Source organism: Eptatretus burgeri, chromosome 6, assembly GCF_056783735.1.
Source record: "Eptatretus burgeri isolate ZD-2024b chromosome 6, Ebu_testis_v1, whole genome shotgun sequence".
NCBI lineage: Eukaryota > Metazoa > Chordata > Myxini > Myxiniformes > Myxinidae > Eptatretus > Eptatretus burgeri.
This window is the reverse complement of record NC_140966.1, coordinates 16,466,336-16,487,171: the sequence shown is the minus strand read 5'-3', so window position 1 is coordinate 16,487,171 and position 20,836 is coordinate 16,466,336. Positions and strand designations below refer to the sequence as shown.

At 45.0% G+C, this 20,836-nt stretch overlaps 1 long non-coding RNA gene across 5 annotated transcripts in view; it reads right to left on the bottom strand.

Annotated features, from left to right (window-relative positions):
- The window catches only part of LOC147024354 (uncharacterized), a 165,169-nt gene that overhangs the window by 34,091 nt on the left and 110,242 nt on the right, over nt 1-20,836 (bottom strand). For 4 of the 5 annotated variants that reach the window (XR_015058976.1, XR_015058979.1, XR_015058978.1 and 1 more), the window contains 2 exons: nt 15,326-15,521; nt 1,676-1,790 (listed from right to left, as the gene is read on the bottom strand). This is a non-coding gene — a long non-coding RNA (uncharacterized LOC147024354). Of the gene's footprint in view, nt 1-1,675; nt 1,791-15,325; nt 19,746-20,836 lie in introns of those variants that run through there. The other variant, XR_015058975.1, reaches the window with a different exon arrangement.

Genomic DNA, 20,836 nt, shown 5'->3' with positions numbered 1-20,836 from the left:
AACTATATATATATATATATATATATATATATATATATATATATATATATATATATATATATATATATATATATATTAGTCGCAAATAAAAAGGGAATTATTTCCTTCTTATAGGGAACTTTTCAAAAGCCTATTTTACATGTTTGCATTGGCTAAAATTGGCTCTTCGGGGAGAGGGAGCATTTTAATCTATGAATGAAAATGTCTTCAAGAATAAACGACTTTCAAAATGATATAATCCGCCACAAAATACTCGGTGCACATGCGCTGAAACCCCAAGAAATAACCTTGTTCATTGAAACATCTATATAATAATAATATGCTTGTTCATGTGTCTCTCTGTGTTTTGGTAACAATACTTCCCACTGATTGGTTGGACAGCTGGTCTGACTCCACCCACAAATGTAACTTTGGGTCTATAAGATGGTTCACCAATAAGACAATTAATTTACGATCATTTATTACCACAATTAGGCTACTCGTAATCGCTACGAGTTGAAATTACACGGATAGACAAACGACCGACCGTAATAAACCATGACCAGTTGGAATTCCACTTCCTGTTTTGATCCCACTTTTCCTGAAGTCACTATGAATGGCAAAAAAGAGAAAATATTCCACTATTTCAATGAGGTGAAAAAGAAATATGTAATGACCATATAACAATTTGCCTTTTTGCTTTGAAGAATGGGAATAAAGGGGGAGGATGGTATTATGGCTGGTTGATGACTTTGGATGTGGAGGAGGTTTGAAGACAGATTTCATCCTGATTAAAATCTTATGGCTGCCATGTTGGTGCTTACTGCTATGTGAAGCCAAAGACACCTCTGAGCTGTCATATTCACGATTACTATGCACTCCCTATACATTTTCCCTTCATTGTAAAGCGAGCAAAGTGACAGTTAAAATAATTTCGACCAGATAGGTGTCACGAGCCTTGTGAAGATCAGCCTCAGCAATCGAGACAGCGGTCTGTTAACTTAAGCACCACCCAAATATAATCTCACGGGATTGTGAGTTGGACATGCGACCGTGACGGGCCATGATCTGCTGATGGTAACATCTTTTTTTCCGCATATCTCATGGGATTGTGAGTTGGACAGGTGACCATGATGGGCCATGACCTACTCATGGAAACATATATTTTCTGCATATCTCGTGGGATTGTGAGTTTGACAGGTGACTGTGATGGGTGGGGAGGGTATTGGGATTCTCTCAAGCAAGGTTTAACCCCATGTCATTATAAAAGGTATTTGTCCGAGGTCATTATTTTATTTTAAAGATGTGTATATATGCTTCAGGAAGAAGATAATTGATTTTGGGTTGTTTATTGTCACATATCGTTTCTGCATATCTCGTGGGATTGTGAATTGGACAGACGACAATGATTGGTCATGACCTGCTCATGGTCACATATCTTTTCAGCAGATCTTGTGTGATTATGTTATACAGATTACCGTGATGGGTGGGGAGGTCGTTTGAATGCTTGGAGTGGGCAGAGGCTTGACCCCTGAGGGTTGGGAGGTGGAAGGTGAGGACTTGGGGTTGGGATTTTACATTACGTGCAAATTCCATGGGTCCCTGCTCGTAAAGTATATTGTGTGTGCAAGATAAGGATTGTTGCCTAAAATGGCTCACAAAGCTTCTAAAAGAAACAAAAATACTTGGAAAGTACCTGAGAGAAGGGGCTGTGCCTGTGCACAATGAAGAACTCGGACTATTTTCTCAGCTCGCTGGTCGGGGCAGCGGCTCCAAGTGCAAACTCCTGGTCATGTGGGCCGGTGCAAGGCCTGAGTGGATGGGCCTCGTTAGCATTCATGTCATTTTGAAAGTCACGTGTTCAGAAATGCCTCGCCATACTCTTCGGCAACTTTAACTAAACATTTAATATGTATGTATCACAAATTTAAGCAACATGTGTATGTATCACATGCAACTTGAGCAACATGTTTATGTATGACACATTTCATATACAAAAGTTGTGGGCAGAACAGTTGTTGTGTTCCAATTTCTCAGAAATGGAACACAATCCAAAACTCTCCTGCCAAGCTGTACAATAAATGCTCTTGACAATAGAGATATTGGGTAATTTATTATTCAAACCAGGTAAACACTCGCCTCCGTTACTTTCAATCCATTTTGTGCTTGAGAAATATTTGGTTTTGACATGCATTGTGCCCAATTCATTATTGCTGCTGGCTTTGAATTTTTTGATTTGACCTTCCGTGAGGCCTACTTTTTGTCCCCCTTGGTTATGGCTTTTTTGTCAGAAATTTATTCAGTTTCTCTGAATTATTTGTAGCTGCCTTTTATCCAACTTGCTTCTTATATGGATGGCTCATAATCACCAGTTTTCTCAGATTTTCATGATTACTGATTCATTTGCTTTCAAAAGTTGAGACAACACTGATGCTTACAGTTTAACCAATGGATGTACAGTTGTTGTTACAGATATCTACCATTTTCGTCAGAGCATTGTTGGAGAAGATGGGTTTCTGAGGCTCATTTTAGATATATCTTTACTCTGTCTAATCCTATCTTCTCATCCATATATATCTCTACCTCTCGACCTCTCTACCAACCTACCTCTCCCTCTCACTTGGCAGGTTTAGCACTGCAGCCAATGCAGCTCCACAGTAAGAACTAGAAAGGTACTCAGTAGAGCGCATATCTCTGCCACACAATGCCTGATCCATGAAAACATGTCGGGCCCAATACATTTTTGAAATATCATGCCATGTAATCGTTTTTGGCCCCATCTCTCAATGGTGAAGAATCACTTAAAAAATTATCAGATCCGGATCCAGATTCGGATCTTCACCAAAGTCTAATCAATTAGTCCGTGCCACACACCCAACCTGTCCACCAAGTTTCATCCAAATCCGTCTACAACTTTTTGAGATATCGTGCTATATATTGTTACGGATCTGGAAACCATGTGCATTCAAACATACAGATGTCCCAAAAGTCAGTTATCCCGTTAAGTACATGTGAAGACAGGTCCCTTTTGTCGAGTGGGAGAATCAAAGGTGTGCATTGCGATGTTTTTTTAGGTAGGTAATTAAATCTTTACATCCAACAACCATCCCATCCCCCATCACGATCCACTGCCCACCCGCTGTCGACTCGCACCCTGACATGCCGAGGAAAGATCTTGCAGCCGTTCCTTTCCGCTTCCACAAACGGTCCTTTTCAACGTTGTAACTCTTGCTCGACGAGTGCAAACATGCGTGGGTGGGGGGGGGGGTTCCCCCCAACAAGGCCGAGACCCCGCCCAGAAGGGGCGGATCCGTGGAGGCCCTGTCCAATCAGGGTGGACTGTGATGTCTGTTCCACCGAGCCTCCACCCCGTTCAAGGAGGTCCATAAAAAGACGACACCATCCTCAGTCTTGAGGGGAGTTCTTTGGAGGAGTGAGCTGGTTGGTGTGCATCGTGTGTTCTGAGCTGGAGTCTGAGTCCAGTTTACTTCAGAAGGAGTTCAGCTCTGCATGGGGCATCCGAGGGCGTTCGTCGGAAGTTTATTGGAGACGAGGCATTCCTTGATGGAGTCTGGGGCGTTCATGCAAGTTTTGCTGGGTCCTGTCCGTGACCCTGACCCCCACCCTGGGACTCCGACTACTCCTCTCAAGTTCCTCCACAGACACGAGCCCCAGGCCGTGGGCTGCACGGCCATTGGCAGGTGCCACACAATGGAGCACCATCATCCCTCCAACGTGCATGTACCCCGCCGAACCGCGACCCCAGCTCGTCTCTCTCCCTGGCTTCAGGGGTCCTAATAAAGCACCTGGGTTTTATTTTCGTCTGCGTGCGTGGCGCCATCTCTTAAGTAGAACTGCTTAAGTGTTTATTTCTGATCATTGTGAATTCTTTCTTGTATATTCCGCGATAAGTCTTGCTCTGTGTCCTTCTTATTGTAAACAAACCATTATTAGAAATGTTCCCAGTTCGTTTCTGTCCTTTGGTCCAGCATGGTTTGGATCTGAGTTTTAGCCAGGTCTTTGTTCCCGTTAATCTGCTCATCCTAGCCGGCACAGCTTTAGCAGTTTCGCTCAACTGCACCCGAACCAGAGTTGGTAGTCGGTAGTTGGAGCTCTACCGCAGTCAGTAGAGTGACCCAGTTCGAGCAAGACGTGCCGAGAGCGTGGTTCCCTGGTAGACGACATTGCGTGGTTATTTAGGTAAATTGGTTCTCGACATAAAGACCCTACGCTACGTGGTGGAGGTATTGGCGTCCATGGTCGGTTAAGCGACCCGCCGCCTCACGGAGTTATCTGTGAGTGACAGCCTACAATTCCGGAGAGTCTGGTGGGAATCGACTTAACTTTCCCCACCTAGCGGTTGTTCTCGCCACCGGACCTCCGACCCGTAACAATATATTTGTTTCACCCGATCTCTCAATGGTGAATAATCACTTAAAACATTATTAGTTCCGGACCTGGATACGGATCGTCACCAAAATTGAATCAATTCTTTCTTGTCGCACACCCAACGTGTCCACTAAGTTTCCTCCGAATCCGTCCACAACTTTTTTGAGATACCGTGCTACATATCATTTTTGGCCCTATCTATCAATGGTAAAGAAACAAAAAAATTCTAGTATCCGTATCCGGATCCGGATGTTCACCAAAATCAAACCAGTTCGTCCCTGTCCCACATCCAACCTGTCCACAAAATTTCATCTGGATCCGTCTGCAACTTTTTGAGATATCCTGCACACAAACAGACAGACAAACAACCAGAAAGGGGTGAAAACATAACCTCCTTCACCTTCAGTGGCAGAGGTAATTGCACTGGTTGGTTTGCCTTTGTTTTCCCAATGCGAGTCATGGCAGGAATTTGCAATTCGTTCAGGGTGCTGGCGATAACCTGCCTAATCTTCACAAAAGACACCACACGATGATGGAAAAAAAAAAACATTCTTTTGAAATTGCACTTCATAAAAAGAAGAAGGCACTGAAAACAGCAAAACATTCAAAAGAACGTTTTTTGTTCCCACCATGACAACATCACTTCACAGGTGAATTGTGATTTGAAAGGCCCTTTTGCAGAAACATTTTGAACTAACAGACATGTTTTTCATCTTCACACAGCACTTAGCAGCACTACTTTTGGGAAACCATTTTATCACACATTTAATTGAGAGCCTTGTTATAATAATGGGTGGAAATGTACCAAAAAATGTTTCACCTGCCCTTTATCACAATTGCAAAGGCAACTTCAGATGCATGGGTATTGATGTGATTTATGATGGTGTTGTTGCAGTGGTTGTTTCATAATAATAGAAGCTTCTCGAGGTCTATCACTATATAATTAATTGCTATTTATACAACTGCCTGAGCCAGAATTTCAATGGCAGGTATTTTATAGACGCAGGTTGTTTTCAGCTGTTGATGTCATTTGTTGTGTGTATAATTGGAAGCAACATGCTATTTGTTGTTACTGCATCATATATTCTCCTTGCAGGATTTCCACATTCTGCCAAAGGCATCACCTTGCTTATTAATCAATGAATTTAAGCAGCAAGAGTGCCCCCTGGAAGTTACTTAACACCTCTCGACCCTCAAGGTCACCTGCTGTGCTTTGTAGCAACATCCCTTTGCCTTTGGTTTCGTAATATGTGAATACACTTTAGCTTTAGTTTAACAGGATTTCTTGGCAAGGGTTTTAGAAAGTTTTTTTTACCATTGCAGTTTAATAAATAATTTATTCGGAATCCGAACGTCTCGGACGTCTTTTCTTCCATTCTAAAGTTTATCTTAAGTCAAGTCTGGCATTGCCTAACGTTTCTGTTTGCAAGTGTGTGCACAATTTGTGTAACAGCCCCTCCATGAGCCTTATACCATGCTAAATAGTTAAGTAAATAGAAACCAAGTGAGAAATCTTAAAGGTAATCTCAAAGTTTAATACAGTACTGTATCATCTCTCAATAATGGCAATCTTTATCATGACTAAAGAGGGTGGCTAAACCTTGTAAATGATGTGATGAAAGTTGTTTTTTTTGTCATCAAACCGACTTTGGCACCACTTTGTACCCTCTTCAGTCCTGACACTCTTTCTGCTCATTGTAACATTATATAATAATCTTACAAACCACCTGCTCACTTTTTCCCCAGAGTGATGCCAAAGTCGGTTGATAGTCAGCCAGTGCCAATTTATCGTTGGTTTTTCATTCCCCTGCAGGGGGCAAAAAGATTAATGAATTCTGCATGCTTATGAGAAGCGTACCATAAGATAAAATGCTGTGAAAGCAGTATCCTCTAATTGCTTCATAGATTCATACATCAGTCATACAGTAACACTGATGATGTTGAATGGGCCGTAAACAAAATGACTACCTCATTCATAATAGCTTAAAATATAAAAATATATGATCGTAAGACCTCTGCAAAGATGGAAGGAGAGGAAGTCTGCGAGCCAAGAGTGGAAATGTCCTTGGATATCACAGGAAGAGTTTGGTGAGCAGGGCAGGGTTTCAGACCATACCGAAAGCTCACGATATGTCTAGGAAGATGGCTCTGATCTCATGTTTGGCATTTAGGACCTCCATCCATTGTTGGGAAAGCAGAAGAAGCATGTCCAGGGTTTAGTGACCTGGTCTAAATCCAAATTGATGGTTGGAAATCATGCCATTGGAGAAGAGGGAGGATTCAATGTCAGCAGCGATGATGGATTCCACGACCTTGCTGATGATTGGGAGCAGGCTGATTTGTCTGTAGTTGCAGGGATCATTTTTTGCACCTTTTTACGCAGAGTGGGAATGTTTGCTGATTTCCAAGCAGATGTCAGATGAACTTGAAAAAATGAGAGGGTGAATATAACAGAGAGAGGGTGAGCAAGAGCAACGGAGAAGGTTTTTAGAACACGAGCGCTGATGCCATCTGGAGTCGAGGTTTGACAGGAAGCTCTCCACCTTCTCAGAAGAAAAGGAAACGGAGTCCAGGGCCATAGTTGGGTGCGACTGGATAAGGTGGGCACAGAAAGCGATGGGTTTTGGACTCAAGATTTAGAAGCAAACACAGAGTTTAGGCATTCAGCCTTTTCATGTGCAGCATCAGCAGTGCAGCCATTTGAGGTAAGGGAAGGGATGGAGGGGGAACATACAACCGAAACAGATTTAACTAGATACCACCAGGATTTGGAGGAGGGAGACAGGTTTGAGAGTTCAGACTTGAGATGAGAAAGATGTTGTTTCCTGGCTCTCCTCAAGGTAGACACACACTTGTTCCGAGCTTTGTGGAAGGAACTGAAATTGCCTTCAGTAGGATTTGCCTTCCACGAGGTGAAGGCAAGTTGTTTCAGGATAACAGCTTCACCACAAGCTCCAGTGTACCATGGGTGGGAGGAAGGGTAGGACAACTGAAGTTGAGATGGGATAAATCTGTGCATGAGAGTGATCAAATTTCTTTGAAAGAATTCACAGGATAAGTTGATGTCGGAGAAAGTAGAAATGGGAGACCAGTTCGAAGTTTGATGGCTGCTTTGAAGACCCTGCCAATTGTCTTGAGTGAAGTGCCAGATTCGTTGGCACTGAGGTGGTTCTCTAATAACGGCCAGAGAGATGACCACTTTAACAAGCATACGGTCGGATGAACTGATAGAAGCAGAAGTAGAACAGCAGACATTATCTGGGAAATTCATTAAAATCATATCCAGAAGAGATGGAGTGCCATTGGCTGATATCCGGGTTGGGAAGTTGACAGATTGAGTCATTCCCAATGAGTCACAGAAATCCTTTGCTGAGGAGCCATGGCAGGTGAGAGAGGTACCCACACCCAGCCAACTGGCATGATGGCAATTTAAGTGGCCACAGGTGAGGAAGAGAGGGTTTTAACGAGTGGTTTAGAAGTTGGTGCATGTTTTCAGCGAGCGAGATGTATATGGAGTCATCACTGTTTGGTGGACGGGACAATACATATAAACAAGGGGTGGGAGTGGAGGGAAGCCATAACCAGACGTATTCCTGGAAGTGTGGAGGAGTGAGAGCAGTGCATGAAGAGTGAGGAATAGAGTCTTTGATAAAGAGAGCAACTTGGCCACCAGGACGAAGCTCACGTATATCATTCCGGAGGAGGGAGTAACCAGGGAGAGAAACTTGCGAGTCAGACGTGTCTTGGTGGAGGAAAGTTTCTGTTATGCAGATTATGTCTGGTTTGTCAGTGGCAACCTGCATGGGAAGATCAGTTAACTCCGGTTAGAGAAAAGGCCCAAGATGTTTGAGGTCTACACTGTTAAGGAAGAGGGAGGGGAGGAGGATTTGAGTGCAGGTGAGAGGAGGGAGAGGGTAGTGTGAGGGAGGAGAGGTGGAGGTAGTGAGAGTTGATGACAGATTGTTGAAGAGCTCGGGGAGAGGATTGGATAGGGAGGAGGACAAAGGGCTCAGTTGTGAAGGAATAACTGGTGGTGGGGAGTTGTAAGAGACGGGGCAAAGGGAAGTTGGAAATTGTAGGAGGTGGAGGAATGAGCTGGAAGAGAGAGAGAAGTTGGGGGAAGGAGGGAGGCAGCTTTGTCGATGTGAAGTGGGGCAGCTTTGAGAAGGGGAAGTGAGGGGTGAGATTTGAAAGGGAGGGTGAGGGGCACTGAGGGAGAAAGGTGTGGGGGTAGAATTGAGGGAGAAAGGTGTGGTGTGAGCTTTTAAGAAAGGTGGGGGGGAGATTGGGAGGAGGGGAAGTTAGTGAAGTTTGCTTTTAAGAGGGAGGAGGTAGCTGAATTGAGAGGGAGGGCTGAGAGGGAAGGTTTGAGAGGGAGGGCAGATGACGAGAGCAAGCATGGTCATGGAGAAGGAGGGAGAATTGAGGGGTGGGAAGAGAGGAGGAGTGATGAGAGGAAAGAAAGGGTGTGATAGGGATATTGAGCAATGTGCTGAAAGAGAGTGTGAGACATTTGAAAAACAGACAGTTTGGGATCTCAGAGGGTGAATTGTTGGAAAGGCAGAAGACAGTGGAGAGATGCTAGGATGGGGACAAGATGGGAAGATTAAGGAGTGTGTATAACAGGGAAAGAGTTAGGAGGAGGTAGATTTAAGGAGGTAGGATGGATTTGCACTGAAGTTGTAAAAAAAAAAGAACGATTAATCATGGAAGATCAACAAGCATTGCAAAATAGGATTTTGTTTTTATTTGGAGATCAGAGATGCATTTACATACATTGGAAGATGGATGGAGTGCAGAAGATTTGACAGAGTGGAGGAAGGAAGCATTGTAACAGATGGAATTTTTAGACAAGGGATGAAAGATGGAATTTTCAGACATTAAATCCTTCCCCTTCTCCAATGGCCTGATTTCCGATCATCAATTTGGTTTCAGACCAGGTCACTCCACCCTGGATATCTCTCCTATATATATATAACGATCTCTCCTACTCTCTGGAAAATCCTCTTTACCTCTTTGCTGATGACTCCACCCTCTGCCGCACCATCTGTCATCCCTCAGACCGGCAATCAGCAGCTTCTTTGCTCACTGCAGATCTGGATAAAATCACAAACTCGTCCAACACGTGGAACATGTCTTTCAATCCGGACAAATCTCACACTCTCACGATGTCTCTTCGAAAGGACCGTTTGGCAACCCTCCCCCCCCGTCCCCTCCCCATCCATTTTCTCAACAATCCTCTGGAAGAAGTCCTTTCTTTCAAGCTGCTGGGTCTCACGATTTGCCATGATCTTTCCTGGGAAAGCCACATTTCCAACCTGGCCTCCAAAGCCAGTCGCCGACTTGGAATCCTCCATCGTGCAAAGTCCTTCCTGGGCCCACCTGAGCTCCTGACCACATACAAAGGTTTCATCTGCAGCCTGATGCAGTACTGCTTTCCCCTCTGGGATGATGCTCCTGCCTCCCACCTTTCTCGGCTTAACGCTGTGGAAACCAAGGCATTTCAGATCATTGGTATCTCCCACGATGAGGCCGAGTCTTTGGGCCTCTCACTCTCTCTCTCACCGCAGGCAAGTCGGTGGTTTTTGTGTCTTTCACCGTCTCCTCCCCGGTTTCGCCCACCCCTGCTATGTCTGCAATTTGTCCACCATATTTTTGCAGGGCGCTCAACATCCGCCAACAACCCCCTTCTGGTAAAACTACCAAAATCACGAATCACTGCTCATCTTCACTCTTTCATTCCTCTTTTTTTTCCCGCCTTTGGAATAAACTCTCCCACTCTGTTCAATCCCATTCTTTCCTCCAGGCTTTCAAAACAGCTGTTCACCACCACCTCTTATCATCCCCCATCCAAATCCTTGATCTTTCCTACCCTCGTTTATTTTCCCCAAATCCACCTCCTTTCAATTCCCTGCTTTCCTTCCTAAAAGTCCATGTAATGACCATCTTGTATACCCCATGTTCCCCACCCCATCCCTCTCCCTTCCACAGATCTCCTAATGTCTCTATTCCCCACTGTTTTGTCCTTCCCACTCCCACCCCTCTTGCCTCATGCCCTCCTTGCTGTGCGTTGCGTGTTAGCTCTCACACGAGCCTCCACAATGTATACAACAAAAAAGAAAAAAAAAAGGTCGGATTGAACACAACATTTTGAATAAGAAGAACTGGGCGAAGAGAGGAAGTGGAAGCAAAAGAGATAGTTTTTTTTTTTGTTTTTTTTGTATACCTTGGTCGAGGCTCATATGAGAGCTAACACACAACTCACAGCAAGGAGGCATGAGACAAGAGGGGCGGGAGTGGAAGAGACAAAACAGTGGGGAACAGACACATTAGGTGAACTGTGGAAGGGAGATGGGATGGGGATGGGACGGGGACGGCGAAGAGAAGATGGACATTACAGGGACTTTCAGGAAGGAAAGCAGGAGAATTGAAGGAAGTGGGCTTGGGTGGATTATCGGGGGTAGAAAAGATCGAGGATTTGGATGGGGGAAGATAAGAGGTGGTGGTGAACAGCTGTTTTGACAGCCTGGAGGGAAGAATGGGAAAGAATAGAGTGAGGAAGTTTATTCCAAAGGCGGGAAAAAAGAGGAATGAAAGAGTGAAGATGAGCAGTGATTCGTGATTTTGGTAGTTTTACCAGAAGGGGGTTGTTGGCGGACCTTGAGCGCCCTGTGGAAATGTGGTGGGGACAAATCGCAGGGAGAGCAGGGGGGGCAAGGCTGGAGAGGAGTCGGTAGAAGACAGAAAGACCACCGACCAACCTGCGGTGATTGAGTGAGAGGCCCAAAGACTCATCTTCATTGCGGGAGATGCCGATGATCTTAAATGCCCTGGTTTCGACAGCGTGAAGCCGATAAAGGTGGGAGGCAGGAGCACCAGCCCAGAGGGGAGAGCAGTACTCCATCAGGCTATGGACAAAAGCTTTGTAAGTGGTCAGGAGCTCAAGAGGGCCGAGGAAGGACTTTGCACGACGGAGGATTCCCAGTCGGCGACTGGCTTTTGAGTCGAGGTTGGAAATGTGACTTTCCCAGGAAAGGTCATGGCAGATAGTGAGACCCAGAAGCTTGAAATAAAAGACTTCTTCCAGATGATTGTTGAGAAAGTGGATGGGGGGGGTTTCAAAACGGTCCTTTCGAAGAGACATAGTGAGAGTGTGAGATTTGTCTGGATTGAAAGACATGTTCCACGTGTTGGACCAGTTTGTGATTCTATCCAGATCTGCAGTGAGCGAAGAAGCTGCTGCTTGCTGGTCTGAGGGATGACAGATGGTACGGCAGAGGGTGGAGTTTTTGAAGATTAGGGAAGAGGAGGGGGTTAGAGTGAAGGAAAAGTTTGAAGAAAAGGTCATGAAGGTGTGTGGTGAAAACCTTCACAATCAGAGGGGAATTGGCAGAGAAGAGGGAGGAAAAGGAAGAAGAGTCGGTATAGGAAGTCACGTGGTTACATGGGGTATCAGGTGAGAAGGGAAAAGGTTTTTGTTGTATTTTTATATTTTAAGACATGAAACAGAGGGCATAGTTGGGAAGGATAGAAGGAGGGTGGAGAGAAAAGTGGTGAAAATAAAAACTGATGGTAATAAGGAGAAATTACAAATTAACACGATCATGCACATGGACGGGTAGGCAGGGAAATGCACATGGACGGCATGCACAGGGAAACCTGAAATGACAAGACCGACGAAAACTCACCAAATTGCACAAATTTTGAAGCAAAACAAAACTACGAACACACAGTAAACACAGAGGTAACAAAATAAACAGTCAATATGCGACAAACAACGACTGGAAGTTTATCTTTGAGAAAGTCGGCAGAGACCCCGGGAGAGAAGCAACCGCTGCTCAAAAAGTGGAACTGGAAAGAGGTAAACTAGACAAACTCAAAAACTGGAAAAAGAATTTCCAAAAAAGTAAAATATGTCATTGTTTTTTAAACATGTTGTGATGCCTCACTTGATGCCACAAGTTATGTTTAGTTGTTGTTCCGTAATATGGAATGGGCAAAGCTGAGAAGCGAACGTAGAATTCTTCTTACATTCGCTTCTTAAATATATCAAATTAAAGTCTCTTTGCTATGAAAAAATAAATATTACCTCAACATTACAATCACAACAACGACACCGCCAAGAACAGGATCTCATCTGAAAAAAAAATTTCCTAAACATTACCTTCACGACAACTACACCGCCTAGAACAGGATCTCATCTGCAAAAATGAATATTACCTCAACATTACCTTCACAACAACAACTACACCGCCTAGAACAGGATCTCATCTGAAAAAATAAATATTACCTCAACATTACCTTCACAACGACAACTGCACCGCCTAGAACAGGATCTCATCTGAAAAATAAATATTACCTCAACATTACCTTCACAACAACAACTACACCACCTAGAACAGGATCTCATCTGAAAAAATAAATATTATCTCAACATTACCTTCACAACAACAACTACACCGCCTAGAACAGGATCTCATCTGAAAAAATAAATATTACCTCAACATTACCTTCACAACGACAACTACATTGCCTAGAACAGGATCACATCTGAAAAAAAAAAATCCTCAAGATTACCTTCACAACGACAACTGCACCGCCTTGAACAGGATCTCATCTGCAAAAATAAATATTACCTTAACATTACCTTCACAACAACAACTACACCGCCTAGAACAGGATCTCATCTGAAAAAATTAATATTACCTCAACATTACCTTCACAACAATAACTGCACCGCCTAGAACAGGATCTCATCTGCAAAAATAAATATTACCTCAACATTACCTTCACAACAACGACACCGCCAAGAACAGGATCTCATCTGAAAAACAAATATTACCTCGACATTACCTTCACAACGACAACTACACCGCCGAGAACAGGATCTCATCTGAAAAAAAAAATTCCTAAACATTACCTTCACGCCAACTACACCGCCTAGAACAGGATCTCATCTGCAAAAATGAATATTACCTCAACATTACCTTCACAACAACAACTACACCACCTAGAACAGGATCTCATCTGAAAAAATAAATATTACCTCAACATTACCTTCACAACAACAACTACACCCCCTAGAACAGGTTCTCATCTGAAAAAATAAATATTACCTCAACATTACCTTCACAACGAAAACAACATTGCCTAGAACAGGATCTCATCTGAAAAAAAAAAATCCTCAAGATTACCTTCACAACGACAACTGCACCGCCTTGAACAGGATCTCATCTGCAAAAATAAATATTACCTCAACATTACCTTCACAACAACAACTACACCGCCTAGAACAGGATCTCATCTGAAAAAATAAATATTACCTCAACATTACCTTCACAACGACAACTGCACCGCCTAGAACAGGATCTCATCTGAAAAATAAATATTACCTCAACATTACCTTCACAACAACAACTGCACCGCCGAGAACAGGATCTCATCTGAAAAAAAAAAATTCCTCAACATTACCTTCACAACGACAACTACACCGCCTAGAACAGGATCTCATCTAAAAAAATAAATACTAGAAGTGAACGTAGTATTCTTCTTACATTCGCTTCTGACTTTACCTACAACTTGTTCACAACTGTATACGCAATTTCCGGTTACTTCGGCCTGGATTCGGGATCAGCGATCAAATAAAGTAAATCACGATTTAAAATTTTTTTTGATGATGCGGGAGATATCTTTATTAAAATCAGTGGAGGAAATATACACCATGTCTGATATTATTTGGGTATTTCATGTCTCCAACGATGCCTTTATCTCCCGGCATGCATCATTCCCCATGACAAAAACCAGAAACAAAAAAAAACAAGAAACAAAACAAAAACGGAAGCAAAAGGGTCATAGGCAACGACACGGATTCACAATCGGCAGGGGATTGTGTTGTTTTTGTTGTTTCCTATTCTCTCATGTGCACGCGTTAAGTAATATTCACAAGATAGAAATAAAACCCAATCGTGTTTATACACTGCACAGCATTTAACAACAACCGGAAGCAAAAGGTCATAGCTAACAACACGGATTCGAAATCTTCAGGGGTATTGTGTTGTTGTTGTTGTTGTTGTTGTTGTTTCCTATTCTCTCAGTGCACGCGTTAAATATGAAGCTCACTGCGTTCGCTACAAGTAGTTTGGTTAATTTTGAGGTTAGGAAATAATTACAAGGCTGTTTATTAGTCTCACCCTGAATAGAAGAGGATGTGAGATTATTGGTGTGTGTGTGTGTGTGTGTGTGTGTGTGTGTGTGTGTGTGTGTGTGTGTGTGTGTGTGTGTGTGTGTGTGTGTGTGTGTGTGTGTGTGTGTGTGTGTGTGTGTGTGTGTGTGTGTGTGTGTGTGTGTGTGTGTGTGTGTGTGTGTGTGTGTGTGTGTACATTTTAAACTTCAAAAATGGTTTTCTCTGCAACCGCTTGTCCGATCGATGTGAAACTTTAAACATAGGAGGAACTTCTCATGGAGAATCTATATATTATTCTGTTAACGTCTGCGTGTAGTTTGACGTATCTCCTCCAACACTGCTGGATGGATTGTCGCCACTTTCGGCATGCCGGTGCTCTGTGGTCTGCTGAACAGCATGGGCTATGTGAGATCACGCCAGACAGACACTTTTGGGAATTTTGGGCGATTTTCTAATTATTACGTTCGTTTGCATGGTGATGTGTGACGTCACCGCTGAGAGGCGTAATTCCGTCATGACATCATCGGTCATTCGTTGACGTCATTACGTTTGTCGTCGACAGACCGTCACCACAGAGAGGCATAATGCCACTCCTTGAAAACAGCGTCTGCAATGTAAAACCCTCTTCTGCACATGCTGACTACCTCAGAAGGTGAATTTTACACAAAAAATGTAACAAGAAACATTGTATATAAAGTAAAGATTTATTTTAAAAAAATATTATTTCTGTTAACGTCTGTGCGTAATTTGATGTTTCTCAACCACCATCATTACCTGTGTTGTGTCTTGCGTGTGTGATCTTCAAATTAAAGCGTCCAGCGGTGTTCGATCATCGGATGTGCGCCAAAAAGTGCCGTTCATTGAAATTTGCATTCTGATTCTCGGTCACCCTCCACTGCTCCTGTTCAGTCTAGGGCGAGGCCTATATCATGTTAAACTTGCCCCATCAGACGCCAACCTTCCAGTCACACTGCAGAGGATGCAATTTCCAGTCAGACTCGCATACTCGATGACCATAAACAAATCCCAGGGCCAAACATTTGACAAACTCGGAATATACCTCCCAGCCCCCGTGTTCTCCCATGGCCAACTATATGTTGGATTTTCACGTGCAAGAGGTTACTCCTATATATCTATCAAAGTGGACAATAATTCCTCACAATGACTATTCAGCAACAAGACACTCACCCAAAATGTCATCTACAGGGAGGTCCTTTAGAAAATTGAGGAAAGGTAACCATAGTGCATCACATCCCAAATGACACCCTCCCCAGCTACCCTTAACATCAACTATTATGCCTCATCCACCTTTTGCCACCCATTCAACTCCGTGCGGAGCATGGGTATATGCTAGTATTTATTGATAACTCCAACATCATAGGTCACATGGTATGGCAGCCATGTTGGATTAAAGGAAAAAAGAAAAAATTGAACATCATTTTCTCCAAAACCACTCAATCAACAAAATTGAAACTTTGCATATGTTATCAACTCTCCATGGGGTATATAGAGTGATACCAATGATGTCATCGGTGAAGTGGTATTCCAGCCATAATTGGTTGAATTGAAATCCTTTTCTGAAAAATCTGAAACTTCATATATAATCTGATCTATGTCCTGATGTGAGTGAAGAATTAAATTTATGATGTTAATAATCCATGCCAGGAAACTATGCAACATAATACGGAGCACCGGTGCATGGATGATGCAGCTATATGGGCCATAATGGCTGTTGGCCATATTAGTAGCATGTTCAGTTAACGATGGTATTTTTGTTCAGAATTAACAAGCAAGGTGAGACTATGCGCTCTTTGAGTCTCGTTTTCGTTACTTTTTATTCCCACGCTTTCGAAGAAAAGCGGAAATATTGTGATTGTCTCTGCCATCCGTCCGTACGTCCATCTGTCTTACCCTGTAACTCCTCCTACACCGTTTGAAATAGGAACTTGAAACTTTGGGACATAGTAGATATATGTATGGGGAAGTGCACAACACTTTCGGATTTTTGATATGACTCCTAGGGGCCAGGCCAGAGGGGTTGGGGTCATGGGGGTCGATTAAAAAAAAATTGTCATAGCTTTTTAAATCAATAAAATTTCACCTCGCGTTAATGGGACAAAGCAGTGCACGTGGGAATATGCGATGGTGTGCCATCGACAACGTAGTTTTGTTGATATTGTTAGCATTCCATCTTTTTAATTTGAATAATTGATACTGTGGTGGAGTCTGCGGGCCTATGGGGAAGGGCATGGTGATGATGCATGGTGGGCGTGATGATGAGAGGGGTGGCCGTGGGGTCGGCAAGGGATATGAGGTGTGCACGCTGCCTGAGGCATCGTAGTAATGCTGCAGTCGGCCGGCTCGTGAGTGTACCGAGTACGAATAAAGGATAGCTGCCGGGCACAGTACGCCCGCGCTCGCACTCGTGCAACACAGCCCGGCTCGACTGTTCCTCCGCTTCGTGTCTGCCTGCTAAGCATCTCCCATTTCAGTACAGTACAGTTGGCGACGAGGATCTTCGAATCGGCGTGTGTAAGGGCGGCAAATTACCCGTGCGGTTCCAAGCTACGGAGCCAAAGGTCTCGCCAGCGCGAACATGGCAAAGAGTCGGTGCATGGCAAACGTACGCGTGCCCGCCTTCGTCGGAATCGACTTCGGCCACGTCGAGTGGGCAACGTTCGTTCGTTTGGTTCATTTTCTTGTTCGTTTTGTCGAGGATACGCGTTTCGGCTCAAACGCGGCGTTGGACATCGCGCAAGCTCTGGAGAATGTCCGAGGTCTCGATGGTCGGGGCACAGCAGATGGTCTAGGGGTCATCCCGATGGGCCAGGCACGCACGGCCATGCGCACGGTCTGCGGCGCGGGTTGTGGGCGAGCGTGGCAATGCAATTACTTGGACGGCGGTCTGGGCTCTCGAGGTCGTCTACGGTGTGTGGGCCGAGGGTCATCGCCCATTGTTGCGGTCATAGATGGCGGTGTGCAAGGCGATCCTTCAGTCCCGCGTCGAAACCTGCTTGCAATTGATCCGGAAATGACAAGATCAGTGGCAGGGGGGGGGGGGGGAAGTGAGCGAGGCACGGATCGGGTGTCGAATTGAGTCCACTCGTGCTGGCCGCGCGTCGCATTCGGCTGTGCCGTGCAAATTCACGACAGAGGAGCGTCCGGCACGGTTCAGAGATCATTTTATTTCTGGTCTGCGAGCAGCCATTGACATTGTCTGCGAGCAGCCATTGACCGACATCACATTCGACTCGGCGATCGCGACTGTTTCATCTGTCGAGCAGACACTCACGGATGTCCGCGCCATGGCTGGCCAGGACGTAATGAGTAGCTCCAGCTGGAGCATGGCGACTAATCCCAAAGGCCACGCGGTGACCGCGCAAGTCCGCGCGATGGCTCAAGTGCCGCAGGGTGCTCGCGCGCCTAGCGGTGCGGGACGAGGGCGCGTACTGCAGCACGGTCGCACCGGGAGCGAAGGGGCACCGCAGCACGATCGCACCGGGAGCGAAGGGGCACCGCAGCAGGACCCCAGTGACCTGGAGATCAGCCTGCAGCCGGGGCATGATGATGCCGGCGAGCCGGAGCAGGAGCCGGGCTCGGCGAGCCGGACCCTTTTGGGTCGGAACGGGTTCCGGTTCGTGCCTCCAGATGTGCCAGTGCTCTCTTCGAGACCTTCGTCGAGTACCGAGGGCGAGGCTCTGGCGGCGGGGGCCACGTCGATGCAGCGGGAGCCACCGTTCGTTGCTGCCTGCAGCGATGATGTGCGCTCCAGGAGCGGCGAGAGCCATATCAGCTCTCGCGATGAGTTCCCGCGCTTCGTTCGCGATGAGTTCCCGCGCTTCGGCAGGGTTCGTGAGGCAATGCGCATCGGTGTGGTTCAGGCAGCTTCAACAGGTGGCGGTGGGCCCGTGGCGTTAAAGGGAGTCACGAGTCGCAACATCAAGTCGACAACCAAGAAGCGGACTCGTGATGTGGGTTGTGGGTTGTTGTTCATGGCATATGTGCTTTTCCTTGCTCTAGTGATGCAGTTTAATGTTGTTGAAATAAATGCCAGCAGTTCTCGTGTAAAAGTGGATGTGGCGGAGATCAGTCAATGGGAGTTGGATTATGATCAATGTGATGTAGGGCTTCAGGGGCAGTGGTGGCGAATAAAAAGGTTGAGTTGGCCGTCCACTGTCCCGGGCCGCAGGTAATTGCTTTGTTATGTGCTGGGATTTTATCAAAAAAGCGCGCTGTACGGAAAAATGAATTTGCGATGCTTCGAATATTATTCGTAATGATTTATAACGAGCCTATGATTGCAGTGTGGTTTAAGTGGAGTTGCTCCCGTCTAGCGGCCGTGTGGGTCTCGGAGATCGACTCGGAACCAAGACTGGTGCCCTGGTCTGCGTTACCCCCACCTCTGATTGCGAGCGCAACTCGCTGTGTTCGCTCAAGGCCGTTGGGACGGGCGTTGGCGTCTCAACTGATTGTGGTGCGTGAGTTGTTTTGGCGCATTAAATGCATGCAGCCAGCGGCACTGTTCAGTGCCCCCGGCCAAGGTCTAAGGCTGGCGCCACGACTTCCAGATAGCGGGCTGCCGGCCTCGGGATGTTTATCTACGTCGGGTCTGCCTGGGGGGAGTGGGCCGGAGGCGTTTGATGGGGCCGGAGGAGGTTGGCTCGAGAGGTCGTTACGACCTTGGCCAGGGTCATGTCAGCATGGGCCGCCTGGGGGCGTTTTTGCTGCATAATGCTGCTGTGCTTCTCATTTTGCTGCTTCATATCGGTAACGCGGTCAGACCTGACCTTTGCTGCTCCACGCGCTCGCATCGACGCATTATATGATGTGGTGTGCTATTATACTTTGCTATTTTCATTTTATTTCCATGATTATTATGCGAAGTCCTTCGTGTTCTGCATGCTTCTTATAATGGTAATCATTTAATAATCATAGTTTTAGGGGGGAGGAGTGTGGTGGAGTCTGCGGGCCTATGGGGAAGGGCATGGTGATGATGCATGGTGGGCGTGATGATGAGAGGGGTGGCCGTGGGGTCGGCAAGGGATGTGAGGTGTGCACGCTGCCTGAGGCGTCGTAGTAATGCTGGAGTCGGCCGGCTCGTGAGTGTACCGAGTACGAATAAAGGAGAGCTGCCGGGCACAGTACGCCCGCGCTCGCACTCGTGCAACACAGCCCGGCTCGACTGTTCCTCCGCTTCGTGTCTGCCTGCTAAGCATCTCCCATTTCAGTACAGTACAGATACTTGTGTAAAATAGGTTCGAATACCTTGTTGAAAACGAATTATTGGCTGATGGAAAAGTGAGAATACTGTAATATCCTTCAGACAATCTATTTATTGAGTATGCAACTATGGTCGAAATGCAGAACCTCCTCACTCCCCATGCCCAGATACTGCACAAATATACTTTTCTCCAAAACATATTTCTGTTCTCTCACATCTTCTGGCACAATCTCATCCTTTTTTTTTTTCAATTTTTCATGGATCACCCCTTCATCTCGTCATTCAATGTCAGTTGTTTCACTTTATATCTCATCCATGGGCTAAACTGAAAGGACCCCTTTATCGATATAGGACCTCTTTTATCTTTAAATGGTTTCTGCAATCAAAAACACTTGTTCCAGAGTATGTGGAAGCAAACAGTTGTGCAAAAATGGGAATGTTATTGTGTTAACTTTTAAAAGTGTAGGCTTCAAAAAACATGTGAGAAAACCAATGCATAGAATATTCAGCACCTCACTTCCTCCATGTATAATTTCTTCTTTGATTCTCGTTTTTAGAACAATCAAATGTGCTCTGACATGAGTGATGATTGATGCAACAGCGATTTGGAGTGAGAAATGGACTGTACAATGAAAGTATAATGAAAATTTGAGCTCCTGCTGTGTTGTGAAAAAAATGTAAGATGGTAATGGTCGGAATACCTTGGCACTGTGGAGGTGTGGAGCAACTTGTTAAAGGAAATAAAAGATATATTTTGAAAAAGCATCTTTGAATATTATCATTATAATTCAGTTTAAAAATCATTTCGCCTACAGTGATGTTTCAGCATATTTGAATGAGTGATTTATTTCACAGGCTTATTAATGAAGGTGCATGCACCCAACGTGACAGTTATACAACAGAAAGAGTTCTCGCACCCACCGTGGCAGTGGTAGAGCAGGAAAGGTTCTCATAGGGTGAAAATAATTTGTCAAAACAATGATCAATTCCAAGATATAATTTTTAATTTGATCAAGCTACAGGATCAAAATGTTAATAACTTGAAGGATATCATGACAACTTTA